The sequence below is a fragment of the Corapipo altera genome, unplaced genomic scaffold, assembly GCF_003945725.1.
Source record: "Corapipo altera isolate COAL_440 unplaced genomic scaffold, ASM394572v1 24, whole genome shotgun sequence".
Classification (NCBI taxonomy): domain Eukaryota; kingdom Metazoa; phylum Chordata; class Aves; order Passeriformes; family Pipridae; genus Corapipo; species Corapipo altera.
In genome coordinates, this window is record NW_020884903.1 from 1,536,067 (window position 1) to 1,549,199 (window position 13,133).

The following is a 13,133-nucleotide window of genomic DNA, read 5'->3' on the forward strand; positions in this document are numbered from 1 at the left end:
GTGTTTGTCCAAAGATCAAAGAGCCACCTGAGAAAACCTTCTGTGTTCGCAAATCCAGCACACATAGCTCCACATACTGTTTCCAGTGTACATATGGCCCTGTCGCAATGGGCACTGGAAAACAAGCTCAGTCTCTTCCTGCTAATTTACCAGTGGAGGAGGGTTTTTTTCCACCAGGCAAGTTCATTTGTCAAGGTGACCTTCGCAGCCGACACCAAGCGTTCCTGCAGATAAAGAATGCTGCCTCAGCGTATTTCTGAAGCCCAGCTCAGCGGTCTGCAGTGGGGCTCCTGCGAGGAGGCACAAGGGCGCTGCCAAACAAAACCCTTCCTGCAGGCATTGCAAGGATTTCTCTGTTCCACAGCTTTCATAGATCATTGCTGCACATTTTGCAATCCTTCTTTTGTCATGCTCTGTAAACCCTCTTCTCATGCCTGACTGGTTTTATGTCTAAATGGTCTTGAGGTTAAGTATTTTCTTTTGAAAAACCCTATTCTGTAAATTAATGGTCTCCCAGGCAGAGCTAAGACCACAATTAAATCTTAATCGATCATGGATGTAGGTGGGACATTTCACAGATCCTCTGTCAAAGCCCAGACAGAAGAAGCAGATCTTCAGATCTCCGAGGGGAAGGTTTAATCTTCCATGTCATCTGAGGGGCTGGACTGCTTGGCCATGAATGACTATTTTCTTCCTATCTACATAGTTGCTTTCAAATACATCACTTATTAGACTTTAGGATATTGCCATTTTTATACCACGAAAAACAAGCCAGATTTGGAGCATGTGTGCTAAATGTATCCCAGTGTTAATGTAAAATCCGGCTTGCAGAAGAGCCTCTGGTTTTTGCTCACTACAGCTGGAATAGATCAATATATAGAGACTCTGGAAATAGCAGTCATGTTTCAGAAGAAACCACCACATAGTTATGATCATGCCAGTTTTATTTCTGTGGAATAATTAATCCAGTGCTAATTATTCCAGTTCCTTCCTTATAGTTTTATTTTCTTGCCTGCCATATGACCTCAGTTAGACAAGTCCTTAAAGCTATTCCCCAGCAGCAGTGACCTGTTAAAGCAGGAGACTGTATTCAGAAGTGGGACCAAATAAAAAGGGAACATTTTTTTTTCAAGGGGAAAAAAAAAGTTTGGGTTGATGAGAACAATCTACAGAGCATGTTTTGAGTCAAGGAAAAAAACAGGCGAAAATTGGAAAAAGCTGCAGCATTCCGTTGCAACATCTTCTAAATGAGCAGTTTTCTTTCTGATTTCTGTGGATTTAACTTTCAACAGAAAAGTAAAACAAATCTGAGATCAAATTGTTTATTGTTCTTCCGAATTTCTACAGGAAAAGAAAACGGCTTAGTTTGAGATTAACTTTAAATGAAGACTTTGTTCAATTACTGGTTTGGACAAAGCCCTGAAAAAAATCAGTTATTTACATAGCTAATTGTTTATGACTGATTATAACATTTAACATTAGAAAAAGAATAGCATGAAACCATGTGTCAGTATTTATCAATTGCATGACATTCAGTATATTGGCTGAAATATTTCATCATTATTTCCCACATATGGAATTAGTTCAGAGTTACTTTTGTACAAACCATAAAACAGAATACTCAAATATGAATAAAGATGGCAGGGCAGACAGATCTCTGTGTCATGCAAATCCCCACTGGCTTTGGAGGGGGGATACCTGTGTATATGAGTTCACCACTGTTTATTTTTCGTAGGACAGATATGATTAAGACTCACCACTGTGCTGATCCTGAAAGAATGAAGGCTAAAAAAATGATGTTTAAACATATTTACACAGTTTTATGGCAAGACTTTTGACCTAAGGCTTATTTAAAATGTAGTTAAAGAAAATTTTGGAGGTAAAATATGTTAAAGTGCAAGGACCTGGAGGTAGAAGGTCACACTTCCGTTAATTTTAGATGTACCCAGTGCCCAGTGAGCACTTACCCACTTCCAGCATCTAATAGCTCTCAGTTGAGTCCCTCACTTTATGGACAGCAAGAGAAACCTCTCATCAGTAGGTGAGCTGAATTGCTCTTTGGAGGTGACTTTCTTTCTGTGGGCTGTAATCAGAAGCCTGTGGCAAGCAGCATGCTAATTCACACATCCTGGTTCAACACTTCATGTTAAATGAGAGGATCCAGCATTTATTGAAACACAGGGAGTGTTTTAATTGCTGACAGCAGCCAGAGGGAAGATACATTCATTGTGAATTGCTGCAAGTGAGCCGATCTCTGCATCTTCCTCTCCCTCTGCAACAGCATTTTTCTCTACCACACAGGCAGTGAGCTGCAAGAGACATGGGTTGAAAAATTCATATTTACAAAATGCAACCAAATGTCACCTTCATCTCTAGGAAAAACTAAGTCACTGTTATCGAGGCTTGTATAAATTCCGTCAGAGAGCAACTTTGGGAAAAGGCAATCCAAAAACTATATTATATGACTGTTCTGACAAAGCCTAGAATGAGGTAAAAAAATAACTTGCATTTCTTCATATAGCAATAGCTCAAGGAGAGTAATAGCAGGGACAGTATATCACCACTAAAGAGAAGAAGAGGATATCCTTGAAGGAAGCAGAGAAGGCAGTCTCAAAGCTATTCGGCCTAGAGGTTGCCTCTGAGTGCTTGTAGGGGGTAACACTGTAGAGGCATTTAGTGGGGATGATATTGTACTAGCATATTTACATTTGTAGCGTGAACAGCCCCACAGTTCCAAATTCCTGAGCCATGCTCACTCTTTCCTGCAGTTTGTCCTTTAAAGCATGACCTATCAGTCTCTAAACAGACATACAGACAATGGTAAATTATCAGAAGTTTTCAAAATTGTCAAGGATTTTTGCAGTCATAAAAGTTCACCAGAAGAAAGGTAACATTAAGTCCTGTTTAAAAGATAGAGCAAATTTAACTTCAAGATGAACTGTAAAACCAGGCCACTTCTGGTTTTGCTCTTTTCTGCCCCTGAGGAAATCTGTGTCTGATTCAGGAAGTCCTTTCCCTTCTCTCTCCTTTGTTTCAGTCTTTTTTTTTTTTTTCTCTCTCTGGTTAAATAACAGGCTTTCTTTTCCCTCTATTCTGCTGTAGGGTTTTAGCCATGTCTTTGGAGGAAGTGAAGGATGTCAAAATGCTTATAACCAGAAAGTCAGCTTTTCCTCCTGTATTTCAGGCTGGAGGAATGATGGTAGGAATGCTGTAAATTTAATAGACCCATTTAAGCATTTCAATGCATAAACAAAGGTTTGAGGGAGGGAGTAAAGTTTGACCATCTCATATGTTCTCCATGCTCAAGACTTATTTCTTAGGGCTTCTTTGACAGCATTTACTGCCTGTGATAGTGAACTTTTTGCACAGTGTGTTTTGTCATCCCCCAGCTGCAGCTCAAAGCCATCCCTGAATATCACAGCTTTATGATCTTGTGGCCACAACCCAGTTCTGGGCCACTGTTCATACAAACCTGGTGAAATTTTTTAGTATTCCTCTGATCATCCCACTGTAAGAAAAGTAAGAAAGGCTTTCCCATAAACACTTGATTTCTTAACAGCCGTACCCTGTCTCGCTTTTCCTTCCTCACTGGCATTGCACAGTACGCTTCTCTTATGGGTGGAGCAGCCATCTCCATGCAGAAAGAGCTCCTCATTAATTTGCATCTGGCCATTTATGATTTTTTTTCTTTATGCTATTGGCAGTGTCTCATTTCTCCTTAGAAGAAAACACATAGACTGGCTCTGTCTTTTTCTGAGCCACCCCACAGGGACTCTCCTGAATTACAGCGCAGCTTAGTGCTGATTACTTTTTTATTTCTCCTCTTAGGAAACGGATAAAAGGTTTAAGTTCTGACACAAACAGGAAAACATGCTAAGAGGATTTATCCTGAACGCATCTGCTCTTTAAATAGTGATGGAGCAGTGTCAGTGTCCCAGAAGGGCCAGCAGCTCCACCACTCTTTGTTCCTGCAGCCCTTGTATGACTAGAGGCAGAAATATCCTATCACAGGCTGTCAGATAACTCCCAGAATATGCAACTTGGTGATCGTAGGCTGAGGAGGGACTGACTGCCACTAGAAGCATGAAGAAGTTGGGTTTAAGAAATACTCGGCTCTGCTTCTTTAAGGATAACATCAAGCCTCTGTTCTGCTCTGAGGTAAGACTTCATAAAATTTACTAAATCAGTAACTTCTCAGCCTTCCAGACCTTGTTCCCTCCCTCTTGTTTCCTTAAACATGAGGGACAGGAGGGGGAGCAAGCTGTCAAAGTTATCACTAGTGGAATTTTCCAGCTTTACCAGGCAGGAAAGCTGGAACAAAGAAAAAAAGATCCACTGTAGAAAAACAACTGGACAGAGTGCAAACATAGGCAACTTTAGAATGGGCATATGCATGGTTTGCATTGACTAAAGCTGTATGAAAATATGGCTCAAGAATCTATTAACATCAGCCCTTTTAGGGTTTTATTAATGAGGTGTGCTTCTGGGAAGTTATACTCTGTTATAATGCAATGTTTTTCTCACCAATTATTCTATTTAAAAATGTGTTCCTCTGGAATAATATTCCAGAGAGAGAAAAATCTTTACTTCAAATTGGATTATTCACAATTTTTCCCATTTTTCCTTTCATTTGATTTGGGGTCAGAAATTTGTCTTTTTCAACTTTTGCCTTCTGCTCTCATATAGGTGTTTGTGGCAATTACATGTATTTCAGCTCAGTGTCATGGCCTGACTCTAGCATGCACAGGTAGAGCTTTATACAAACCTAGCTGTATGGAAAGGAGAAACTTATGATTTACTCCATGGGAGGAAAGCCAGGTCTGACAATTTAAGTGATGCGTTCATCAAGGTTACAGGACTAAATTAGCTAAAGGGCTTCTACATTCACAAATACATTATCCTAATCCTCATTTTTCAAATTTCTTTCAAATCTGGCTTGGTCCTGTACATTTTGCAGGCAGGGATTTGCAGGTAGTGTAGGCTCCTTCTAATGGCTACTTTCAATTTGAAAGTGCTTATAACTGGTAACTAGGTAAAAATCCAGGGCAGCAAGGGACTGGTGAGGAAGAGCAGCTAAAATTGTTTACCCAGTAATGAAAACTGGAGAAATTCAAGGGAGCTGAAAACTAGGACTTGACCCCATAGTTCTGAGGAAACTGGAAGCATGTTTATGTAGTCTAAATAAATGAAAACAATAGACCATCAACCTAGCACTCAAAACAGGCGCTCTCATCCATTGCAGAGGGATTCCAGGGGATTTCTCTCCCGCTGGCTGGCTGGCATGATGCTTAGAGCTCTGTACCTCCAGAGTAAACATCAGGAGTGTTCGAGGAGTTTCTTTTAGCTGTTCTTGTTCTGTGACATTTTGCACACGCTGAAATGGCCAGCTCAACCTTTCCGGTTCCAAAGTCCCCATGCAGCAAAATATTATGAGCCAAGGTCATGACCATCAGCTGAAAGAATACTCCTTGCCTTGGGGAAAACTTCCAAAGGATTTCTTACCCTAGTATTCCCTCTGTAGGGACAGCATGAGGCCTGTTCTGGGGATCAAAGGGAAGTCTGAAATGACATGAGATGCTGCAGAGCAGCACAAAATGATGATCGTGGGCCAAATTATAAGTACATAATAGATTTTAATTGACTTCGATCAGGATGAAAGGGCAACTACTTTCTTCTTTCCTTTTCAAACATTAAGTCTCACTGAAAGGAAGTCTAGGCAGCTAATATCCCTGGAGATTTGGCTTTTGCTCTCTAGATTCTTGATTGATTTATTAAAAAAAGTTAATCAAATAAGTGGGACTACTAAGAAATCTACTAGAGAGTTGTACTCTTAGCACCAATAGTTTCTTTGGTAAATACAGTGTCATTACAAGTCCCAGCCGTGTTCTGTCGGAACAGGAGATAGGGCTTACTGGCATAAATGATTGTCCAAGTTGCTTTTTCTGATTTTGTGACTCTTTTTTCATATGAATGGAAGAATTCTGCGGGATCTCCCATCACTGGATTTTCTCCTGTTTGTTCCCAGTGAAGATGGTCGTGTACCTGCCACGAAAAGGCAGCTCACACTTAGATGTCAGGGCTTTTTCAGGCAGGGCTTTGCAGTAAAATTACGAAGTGATTCCTAATTCAGAAAGTCTCTGCACAGCACAGAAGTGTAGATGTGTATAGACCGCCACAAATTTTCCAGTGTTGATACTGTTTTAAGATGATGATCAAATTCTAATGAAAATTAACCTAGCAACTCTAAGAAATATTGTATTTTCTTCAACTCTTTTAATTACTTCTTACTAGAAAGTCTCTTCAAATGCATTATTTTGAAAAACTTTAGGTGATGAGTGGTGTGTCAGTTATCATAATGATATAGCAGCCTCTTAGTTTGATAGATCTTTCTCGCACCCAAATGATTCCAACTTCTTTGAATAAAATCTGTTCCATTTCTTATCTTGAATTATGCTTTCATTAAGCAACCAATTGATGTCAATCCCCTGGTTCATGTTGTATAAAACATTCCATTTTATGTGTTATCTAGACTTTTTCACAAAATCTTTTAGGAGATTACTAAAATGCTCCTTCCCCTTGTTCCCATCTTTGTTGTGTATTCATACATATATTTATATGTGAGCATGAGTCCGTACAAATGTGCAGTAATATTCCCCTTAGGATATTGTGCATGTATATCATAAAGGAAAAGGAGATTAACGGTAGAATACAATACAATTAGGCTGACTTTATGACAGGCTTGCAGAAACTGCTGCCAACCAAAAGAGTAAATAACAGCTGTGTTAGTCAAAGCCAAATTTAAAAGATAAGACTTGAATTTAGGTGGTCAAAGTCCCAGAAAACCAGGCAAGCTTAATGCCCACAGAAAAAGAACTCCAAGGACAAAGAGTGTAATGGTATACAATTAAGTTGAAGATAAATTTTCAAAAATGCTTCTGTGACTTAAAAGCCTAAGTCAAAACTGACTTTGAGAGCAGGAGCATTTACTCTCCCTGTTAACTCCATAAGGTTTGTGAATCCTTTAGTCTTTCCTGAAAATAGGAGTTAGGTGACTGCCCTCCTTTGTCCCTTTTGGAAGTGTAATCTGTAGTCACCTGAAAGTCCAAAAATATGCTGGTCCAAGCAGTGGCTGAATGCCAGCAGAGATACCAACTCAAACCAAAGAACTAGAGCTACAAGCATGATTATTCCCCTGTTTTACTGGAAAGCCATATATCATCTGGTTTGGATTAAACTCTGAAGATGTGTTAGCCTGTTCAAGATCCTGTGGAAGCATTTTGAATCAATTGTAACTGATGTAAATATAGCCTTTGACTGGAAATCTTCCAGAGAGAGAGCGAGTTGCAGCAGTTCAGCCAAGATGCATTATATCAAAAGCATGGATAAGTAATTTGATGTCCTCATGGGAAGGATAGCATTACAGTTTCACAACATTCATAAAGTGCCTGCACACTGAAAAATCTAATACAATCATTAAAAGATGGATGAATGTCCGATGAATCTTCACCTCCTATCATGGATCATGCTCTTATGTAGCCAGGTGTGGGAAGAGGAGCGTGAACCTACAATGACAGAGGGCACAACAACAGCTTAGTTGTACTCCTTCAACATGAGCATGTGAGCTTCCAAACATGATTTACTATGTTTGCATAGCAATATTAATTACTTTTTAGTGGTTATCTAGCCAAGAATATGTACAGGGCTGAAAAAGGTCAGATAGAAACTTCAGCCAAGCTCTGTAGGACGTACAGAAGTTTAGTAGTCCTTTTACTCGAAGTGTGCCATTGCTTTAAGTCATGAACTAGCTCTTATGTTTTTAACCCTCTTCTGTGGCAAAACATGTGATTTTGGAGATCTCACTTCACCTCCCTCCGTAAATCTTATTTGATATCTCTGTGGTTGTAATATGATGAATTAGCACTTGCCCATATAATTAGTTAATGCTACAGAGAGGGGTTGGGGTGTTTTGGTAGTTACCAAATTCTCGGTTCTGCTGTTATTATCCACTGCATGATGATTTGATATTTGAGTTCAGGCTCCAGACTGTGATTGGCAGGGAAGAACTCAACAGAGCTTAAACAGGCAATTGTCCAAAGTTCTCTTTCCATTGTCCGAATACAACTCGGAAGAGCTTACAACAAGCCAGAACAAACCAGTAAATGTCAAAATAACCAAGAGTAATCCCTTCTTGCAATACAGCACAAAAGGTGCTGAGAAGCTTTCTAGTGTGGTTCTGGGCCATCTAAGGTTTCTGCTTCCCAGGAGAACATGAACAGGCAGTTTGTGCCTATGTTAAGATGCTTCAAGAAAAGATAATATTGTCTCTCTATGTCTTTGGAGTCTTGCAGTCTTCCATACAAGAACTCATTTTCCTCAGAGATTTCCAAGAGCTATATCTAACTCCTCCAGCATCCATATTAAGAAGGTTAAACATTCAAACTCTGTGCATGGGAGTCATGTGGCTGACTTCAGCAGGCCTGCTTGTAGGATCCAGAATTACTCACATAACTGAGGTAGTGAAGACAAAGGCACTGTGCTTTGTAAATATTAGTGGTCTCTGTAGCTGTAAGAGCTCTAAAACCTTAAGGAGCTGCAGTATATTTGAAAACCTAGCTTTGAAATACCTGCCACACTGCAGCTTTCCTCAGAGTGCTCATGAATGAAATATTTGAGATAAACCTCAAAAATCATATAAACAGGAAAGAAAAAAAAGTTCAAAGAAAACAGAAAGCTGTTGTGCATCATGGACTAGTTCTACCATTTAAAAAGTGATTTTTCTTATTATGACATTTGTCTTTTTAATGGGTATTGTGGGCAAGTGTAGCTTAGTCCAACAGTTCCAACTCTCACTGGAGTCCAAGTGGTTTGAAAGCATCACTGATTCATTTAACTTCTTACATAGAAAGGTCATGTTTTTCACAGGCACATAGTATAAACATTTGAACACAAATTAGAAAAATACCACTTAAAAACTAGGGTGTTGCATTCACAATTCTCATGAAGACGTTCCATCTGTCTCTGTAACATAAGCCTAGAAATCATTTTAAGATAACAGAAAACCTTTTATAATCCACCGATTGGAATGATATAACCAGTGTAGAAGAAAATGCATTGTTGTTGTTTTTGCTTGACCTCTTCATTCCTCTGTTGAAGACCTGAGAATATAATAAACTAAATTTGATTTTGTGGTCCATTGTTTCCTCTGAAAATGGGAATTTCTGTTCCGTGATCTTCTACTTGGTGTTCCCTGTCTGTTTGTCTCCACCATATTTTAGCCTCCACTCTTCATTTTCACCGCTGTTCTGTCATTTCTTATTGTGACATCTGCCATCATCTCACCATGACCTTTCATAGCACTGGTAATGCTACTAGACTCATCTGGCAACTCAAGTGGTTCTTGCCAACACGTTTCTGTACTTACATTATAAATGAAAAATCTCTCGACCAATCTCCAGTAGGAGTCTTCTACCAGCTTTTGATTTAAATTTAGCTTTATGCTTACACAGTTATGCTTACATGCTTACTTATGTCCTGAATGAGAGAGGTTATCAAATAATATACTACAATTTAATTTTAAAGTGACTGAAACAGCCTGAAATTTTGACTGAAAAAACATGAGTGAATTAGCAAGAAATTAGTCGTTCATTGTTCCAAGAAAAAGTGTAGGTCAAAAACCTATTCTGATATGGTTTCCTTTTAAAGCTTGAAGGCAAAATGTGCGCCACATTAGCAAAACTGCCACTGGCTCAGCAGAGCCAAGAGGATTTACTTCTGTTAATATTACCTGGCTGTTAGGGATTTTTTATTCATAAATTTTTTTAGAACATAAAGTGTCGTGGTTGCTTTGACTGAGCTTTTTATAAATATTTAGAACTGAATGGAAAGAGGGACTGATGTGTGACTTCTTTTGATAAGGATATATGATAGTCAAATGCTGTTGGATAAGCATGTGGGAATGCATCCACCACCTGCAATTCCCGTCCTGTGCCTTGTGTGTTTAGGCCCCCTATGCTGCATTGGTATCACCTCCTCCCTGCATAGAGAGCCCTTCTCAACTTCCCTGCTTGCTCCATCCCTACGTGAATCTCTCATCCAGCACCTGATTTCTGGAAAATGGAAAAGGAAGGGAAAGAAGTGGGGTTCAGAGACAGCTGCAGACAGAGGGACGGAAAGGGAGAGAGAGTTAGAGATGAGGCTCCACGTTGCTTCAAGTCATCAAGAATAAAGTAACAGACTGCTCAGGACATTGACAAGAGTTTCCCTGTTGATGTACTTTCCATCAATTTCCTGTCTGTGTAACCATTTTTCTTCAGGTAAAAATAGGAGCATAGTGCTTTGAGATATTCTCCAAGATCCATCTACGTTTCTTTATTCATTCACATTCTTTATCTACACTGCTTTTTAAGCAGTTTCATTAACAAAAGAACAGCCTATTCAGCAAATGTGGGACTCTTTCCAAAGTAACTCATACAATCTTTACCAATGTACTTGAGTGGTAAAAAATAGAATTATGCTCACATCTTGATTTTTATTTGGCTGCAGAACTTTCCAGCAAATTTTTCATTCCTTCTGACTGATTCAGTATACCACAAAGTACAATACAGGATGAAAAATACAAACTGAGAGTTCAGAATTGCCAGACAGGAACCCAGAGCTGCTGAAAAAAATTTATATGGTGTACATTTGCTCATGAAAATTTTGTAATTTGTAATATCTTCAACATTAGAAGTACCACAAAGAGGGATGTTCTGAATTTAAACATAAGGGATAAATTAAGCCAGCGGGATTGTAACAGTTTATTACTATCTGAGAATCTGATCCAGGATTTTTATTATGGCAACATAAAGTTGCTCCTCACTCTGTCAAAAGATTCAAGAGTATCTTCATTGCATGTGCATTTTTTTCAATAAAGTAGCTTTAAAGGTTGTATTTCCTTAGCTTTAAAATCTCAGTGTGTTGTTTTATGTTACTTCAGTCCGGTCCTGTAAACACTGTTAAGCACAATGTTCAAAATATTTTCTCATGAATTGCAGGGTAACCAATACCATTCATGACAAAAATGTAAAAGAATACATTAGAGTTTACATATTGACACTTTGTAGGTCAGACATGGCTTTCAATACAGTTAAAAAACATCTAAAGGAAAACGCAATAACTCACAAAAATAAGTATTGCTTGTTTGCTTAGGTCCTGAAGCCTTTGAAAAAAGTGTAATGGGTGGAGTGGCAACATTTACTTAAAAGCATGCATTAATTATAGGAAGGAAGAAAGTAACAACTGGACTTCACTTAAAACTAAGCACCAAGAAAACTTCAAAGACATATTGCATGATTTCAAGCTCCTGTTTAGCTTACATGTTCCTTCTCTAGATTTATCTGCCTCCCTTCATTGTTTATATCAAGACCTTAAAATATTTACACTTGAAATGTATTTAGTTGCATTAGATGGCTTCCAGTAAACAGTATAGTTCAGTTCTTAATATTATTACCTTAATTCAACCAAAATGACTGAATTTGGCTTTTGAGGTGTTTCAGAGAGACAATGTCCCACAAATTTTGTGAGTTTCTTAGTGATAATAATCATGCTGGTTGAAAGGATAGTTCCTTTACAATGATCTAAATTAAAAATATATGTATTCTTCCATGTTTGCCACATAAATCCAGGCAATGTTATAAGATGTACTGAAAGCTGTAGAAGGTTTGACCCCTTATGTTTCAGTGTTTCATTGTGCCTGCTGAGTATTTTAATATTTCTTTTTCTTTAAAAAATCTAATTTGTGCTTTTGGAGCCAAAACTCTTTTAACACTATCCAGGTTATATCCCCTATGGGTTTTAGTTGGTTTGCTTCTTTGCTTGGTGAATGATTTAAGCCTCATTAGAGCTCTTGAACCTGTGCATTTCCTGCAGTTTTAACTGTATCCTGTTGTGTTATAAATAATGAATCTGGCTAAATGTGAGTTGCTGGCAGAGATTTATCAATTTTATTGTGAAAGAAGATTCTGGATTAGTCTGCACATTCCTCCTCCTTCTAGCCTCCTTGCTGTCACACACATGTGCATGCTTAGTGGCCTGATGTACTCCGGTTGACTTGAGACTGTGCTGTCCCCAGAGAGTGCTTACAGGGCTGTTGCTTACCTTACAAGTGACACTGCCAGAGCAGTAGGAAGCAAAAAAGAATCACAGCTTTTCCACTGCGTTTTGTGAGAGCTTCCTCACTGCTACAGATAGCTCTCTGAGGAGGAACCAAGTGCCTGCAGTGAACAGCATCACACTTTATGCAGTACTAGAGTTTAGACAATGTAATGCATTTGCGCTTCCTCCTCTCTTTTTCATTCATGTGACTCTACTTCATCTTTGATTCCTACTTCGGTTAAGATGCTGGGTTGCTGCTTGCACCAAACTGCAGAACAAGACATGTCAGCTTCATGTTTACTGTGTGGCTTGACTGAGTAATCCATGCCGAGGACTGGTAATGTTGCAGTAGTAAATCCAGGGCTGCCATACATCTTGTTTTCAGATTTGGTCCAGGTGGAATTTGAAGGGTTTGCCTTGAATTTTGGGGTGCTCAGCTAACTAGAATCTGTCTGGGTGAGTGCCAGATGGAATTTTTGGAGGCATCTACTGAACAGAAGTGGATACATTGTACAGTGCGTGCACAGTGAGCCTGGTGCTCCTGGAGGCTTTCATCAGCTCTAGCTGATAAAGTGTGACATCCATTGGGTTCAATGCTCAGGCACAAATCATTGTACTGTACATTTGTACTGTAGAGGCACAATAGATCAACCATTTTCTGGAAGAACAGGATTTTCTAAGCCCAGAGTACGTGGCCCATGTGCCTGTGTTTCCTGCTGGAAAATTCGGCCTGCCCAAATACAGGGCCAATGTGGATGCATGGATTTTTTTTTCATATAAAAACAATTGGACTTAAGCATCAACACAACAAAAGAATTTGTCACGTCTAACAATAAAAATGTATTAGAAATGTGTAAGATGTTTAAACTGGCTCCTTACAACCAGCTTTTGCCTGCTGTAGGCCTTGTCCAGATGTTTCTTATCTTACCCATACACACTGAAAATTACATCTAACATATTCTGCCATGATCTGCTCATGTTCTTAAATCTTCAACATTGAA

General features: G+C 39.0%; 1 protein-coding gene across 2 annotated transcripts in view; it reads left to right on the top strand.

Annotated features, from left to right (window-relative positions):
• ARHGAP28 (Rho GTPase activating protein 28) overlaps positions 1 to 13,133 on the top strand; it is a 73,910-nt gene that overhangs the window by 21,464 nt on the left and 39,313 nt on the right. Inside the window, exon 1 of one of the 2 annotated variants that reach the window (XM_027650958.1) lies at positions 4,005 to 4,158. The exons of the other annotated variant lie outside the window; for it this stretch is intronic. The gene's annotated coding sequence lies outside the window, so the exon portion shown is untranslated. Of the gene's footprint in view, positions 1 to 4,004; positions 4,159 to 13,133 lie in introns of those variants that run through there. 2 annotated transcript variants of the gene reach the window in all.